The following is a 5,000-nucleotide window of genomic DNA, read 5'->3' as shown; positions in this document are numbered from 1 at the left end:
CGTGGGTAAATCGCCGCCTTCGTTCAACGTTCATTAGGCTGGGTACGGAAGACCCAGTCTTGACTCCTTGTCCGTGTAAGGAGTTTTCAAGTTTGTTTTGAGTTGGGTAGGCTGTGCTACCTACTCCAACTGTGTATAGAAGGTTATTAGGAGGGTTTTGCTTTGCCGCTTGACCGCGGCAGCGGGTGCCCGCCACCGCCCTCCGCAGTGACGGCACTCTGCCACATGTATTCACCCCCTTTCTTCTACACGTCAGCAATGATTATGCAGCGTGCTAGGGCGGCGTGTGTTGGTTATTCTTTGCCTATTGGCGTAACTAGGCGGCTGCACATGGTTGGTGCCCGTCTAGCGAAGATAGGCATGTTGCTGTTGGCGTAGCGGAGCTTCGCCAGCTACGGTAGCGGGTGTCAAGCACCTCACGCAAGCACCGCGGCCGTTCAGCTCCACAAAACCGTGATGGGGTGGGATCTGTGATGGGGAAGGATGGGACTAGGCAGGGCGGGTGCCATAGCCCTTTTTTGCCGCAAATACAGACTTGCGTTGCCCGGTCTCCGCCGCGTGGAGGCGGGGTTGGACTTTGGAGACCAGTAGATAGGGACAATTATTGCGAATCTGGCCACCGCGGAGGTGGCGCAGATATGTTTCCTCGCCATGTTGGCATACACAAAACTTTAGTACCTACCCCCCGACGGAACACCTACGAGGGGTCCGAACGTGGGTAAATCGCCGCCTTCGTTCAACGTTCATTAGGCTGGGTACGGAAGACCCAGTCTTGACTCCTTGTCCGTGTAAGGAGTTTTCAAGTTTGTTTTGAGTTGGGTAGGCTGTGCTACCTACTCCAACTGTGTATAGAAGGTTATTAGGAGGGTTTTGCTTTGCCGCTTGACCGCGGCAGCGGGTGCCCGCCACCGCCCTCCGCAGTGACGGCACTCTGCCACATGTATTCACCCCCTTTCTTCTACACGTCAGCAATGATTATGCAGCGTGCTAGGGTGGCGTGTGTTGGTTGTTCTTTGCCTATTGGCGTAACTAGGCGGCTGCACATGGTTGGTGCCCGTCTAGCGAAGATAGGCATGTTGCTGTTGGCGTAGCGGAGCTTCGCCAGCTACGGTAGCGGGTGTCAAGCACCTCACGCAAGCACCGCGGCCGTTCAGCTCCACAAAACCGTGATGGGGAGGAATCTGTGATGGGGAAGGATGGGACTAGGCAGGGCGGGTGCCATAGCCCTTTTTGCCGCAAATACAGACTTGCGTTGCCCGGTCTCCGCCGCGTGGAGGCGGGGTTGGACTTTGGAGACCAGTAGATAGGGACAGATGGGAATCTCGTTAATCCATTCATGCGCGTCACTAATTAGATGACGAGGCATTTGGCTATAACATTTGTTAGGCGAGTTGTGTTTCGCAACAATATTTCCAGTGTATTTTGCTTGCGGCCCGCTGGTAGGCATACCATTTATATGATAAATCGACGCTATTCAAAAGGCGTAGTAATTAGTGACGCGATGTAAATAAAACTAAAGAAATAAGTTTTTTTTAATGGATTAATACAACAATTTATAATAATGGATTAATATAACAAAAGAATCAATAAAACTTTTTTTTTTTTTTTTTTTTTTTTTTTTTTTTTTTTTTTTTTTTTTTTTTTTTTTTTATTATTGTAGGAATTGATTTTATTTGCGCGAGGATGTTCAGAGCGGGTCCGAGTATAACCCGTCAATGCACGCGGATGTTATGTCGCGGCCTCCTCCACACAGAGCTCATGAATTGCCGGTGGATAGATACACCCCATTGTAGGGCGGTAGTGCAAATAATTTGTTTCAGCCTGTGTGATAGACCAAACTCTCTGATTATATCATCGCCGGAATCAAGCCAACAACCACGAGCGCCAACCACGAGCGGCATTACTTCCACATGAGACACGCGGTACGTATTTTTAATCTTTTCGACTAGATCCGGTGTACTGTATTTGTCCTTTTTGATATTGTACGCATTTAACAGTGATGTCTGTTTAGTCTCGTAGGCTACTGTTGTTTCAATTACATATGCGGTATCATTGTCTATTGTTATCAAGTCTGGTACGTATCTATTTTCTTTGGTAGTAAAACGGGGAATTTGTTCTATCTTGGTTTTTGTTTTTTCGATTGCAGTTTTGATTATTTTGTTCACATTGTCATGTCTATTGATGCGTGTATAATGCGTAACCGGACATCGCTGTAATATATGGTATAAGGATTCGCGTGTCCCTGCGCAGGATGGATTGCGGCAATCAGTATCTTTCATATAGGGGGCTCCCTTGGTGGGGAGTAACCCAATCCTTAGGTTGATTGCTCCGATGTAGTCTCGACCCTTCCAGAAATTAGGTGGGTTGTATATCCACGAAGATAAACCTGGGGTCATCAGGGCGAGACCAGAGCCTAGCGCGGAGCGATGGAGTTGCTCGGACCAATGTTTACGAATCATTTGTTTAGATGGTGTCGCGATGCTCCCAAGGATATTGTTGAGCTTTCGCATTATATGTTGGACTATCGAAGATTCCATAACGCACTGTATCTCGCTGTCGCCACGGGCTCTCAAGCGCTCCAATCGGCGTAAGTACATAGCGGCAATGTGGATTGTAAGCGATGGAATGCCTAGTCCACCGCTGCTTAAAGGAGCATGTATATATGGAGTTGGTGTGGTAGTTGGTAAGTGTAGTATATTTTTTACAAATTTTATTATGCAATTATCTATGTACTTTAATTTTTTTTTTTTTTTTTTTTTTTTTTTTTTTTTTTTGTTTATGTCCATTGTTTGCAGACTATGGTGAAGACGAGGAATGAGGTACCTGTGCAGTATGTTCAGTTTCTGCCATGGTTTTAAAGGACTAGTTTTAAGATTTTTGAGCATGCCTTCAAGCTTTGATGGAGATGGAGAGATAGCACCGCGGTATCTATATACATGGCCGAGGTATTTAAATTGTGACGCGACACCCAATGTTGGGATCGGGCTTTTATTAATCTGCAGTTTGGGCCGCGTATCAACTACGAGCCTTTTCGTTCCAGGGACGCGTAGATTCTGTAAGATGGCGCATTTAGATGGGTTCACTTGCAGCCCGTGTTTGTGGAAGAATTTCTCGACGATCCGGATATTACTTCGCATCGCACTGGGAGTGGGAGCCACCATCACGATGTCATCGGCAAAAGCTAATGCCCGTATCCTGGTGCCTCCCACATCAACACCCTCACACTCATTAAGTTGTATCATGAGCTGGTCTAGCACTAAATTAAATAGGAAACCGGACATGGGATCACCCTGTTTCACGCCGCGTTTTATAGGTATAGGATTGGATCGGGATCCGTGGCATTCGAGTATTGTGGTTATGTCGTTATAATTGTTTTCGATGTATTCTATTGTATGAGCGTCTACGTTTTTTCTGATTAGTGCGTCTATTATTGAAATGATGTTAACAGAGTCAAATGCTTTAGCTAAATCTATAGATAGTATAGTGAAAGGTTTCGATTTTTCGCGGCTTAATTTAATTAGTGTTTGTAGGATGGTACTATTAGCCATTATCCCGTCGGTTCTCGTGAAGCCTCTTTGCGTGTGAAACAGAGGTATTTCATTCTCAAGGCGCGACACGATGATTTTATTTAGTAGGCGCAGTATATGACTTGAGATGGTTATGGGCCGCCATTGTTTTGGGTCCATCAAGTCGCCGGATTTAGGTAACAGTGTTGTTCTGTTCGATCTTAGCACAGAGGGTAACGTCTTCATTCCCCATACAATATTCAATAGTGCACACAGCTCCTTGCGTGGCATTTGCCTAAGAGTCGATCGATCAATTCCGTCGGTGCCTGGAGCGGATTGTTTCATCCTGGTAAGTTGCTCGTGTATCTCGGTCGGTGATATCGGATTTGAAAGGTTGATATTACTATTGGTATCTGTTTTTCGCTTCTGAGGTTTCCATTCGACATCCTTGTGTTCAAATAGTTTAGAATAATATTCTTCAAATGATTCTATCGTCGGAGATTCTGTAATGTTGAGTGGGTTTCCGGTAATTATATGCTCAGCCAGTTGGGTTGGGTTTTTGTTATAGAGTTTTTGGAATCTGGCGTAATCAGTCGCTATCCTTTTAGCGCGGTTGCCTTTTCTTTTATTACTTTCATTGCATTTATTGCTATGCTTGTTCTTTTTACTGTTATTTTTATTCTTGTTTTCGTTCTGATAGTTATTTAATTTATTTTTATTATTTTTATCGTCTATTGTATTTATAACTCTGTTGTTGCTTGTATTGTTTTTATTGTATTTATTATTTTTATTTTGTTTATTGCTTTTATTATATTTATTTTTCTTGTTACTAGTTTTATGGGTTTTATCTACTGAGTTACTATTTTCATTGTATTCGTCGGTTTCATCAGCGAGCGAAGCAACATATGATGTTAAGTTTTCTATGTATTGGTCCATCATTAACATGGTGTCTTCAGAAGGTGTGTTAGACAGGGCATTTTCAATAATTTCTGCCATGTGATGGCCTACTTGTACTTTAAGATCAGCCAGGATGTTGCGTATATCATCAGGTATAATTGTACTGTGCGGAGATGATGTCGCTTCGCGTGTGTCGATGTCTCCGCGCGCGCGAGGATCGTCACATCTGGTTAGCAGCACCCGCGGCACCAACGGGCAGGTACTCAAGATATTGGTCTGGCCCACCTCGTCGAGGGCTTCACTGAGGTATGATTTGTATTTTTCTTTTTGTCTTAATTTTTTAATACCGTCAAAAGAGCGGCCGGATTTTTCTGATAGAATTTTAATTATTTCTTTTCCTAATAACTTTGCATTTTTAGTAATATCTATTTCATCGTGGGCTATTGCTCTGATCTCATCATCGGTATATTGAGCCCTCGAAGAAGCGAGGCGTTTATTGTGGAGATCGAGATCGGCGGTATTGTAGTTCTCGATGTGAGTCCTCCGTTGATGCTGGCGTAATCCGGCGTATGTCTCATACGTATTTTTACAGGTCTC

The 5,000-nt window shown here is 44.3% G+C and overlaps 1 pseudogene; it reads right to left on the bottom strand.

The window, feature by feature from the left end:
* The window catches only part of LOC143260063 (large subunit ribosomal RNA), a 10,346-nt pseudogene that overhangs the window by 2,036 nt on the left and 3,310 nt on the right, over positions 1-5,000 (bottom strand).

This window comes from Megalopta genalis, chromosome 9 (genome assembly GCF_051020955.1).
Source record: "Megalopta genalis isolate 19385.01 chromosome 9, iyMegGena1_principal, whole genome shotgun sequence".
Taxonomy (NCBI): domain Eukaryota; kingdom Metazoa; phylum Arthropoda; class Insecta; order Hymenoptera; family Halictidae; genus Megalopta; species Megalopta genalis.
Note: the sequence above shows the minus strand (reverse complement) of the source record. Positions and strands in the feature narration are given on the sequence as shown.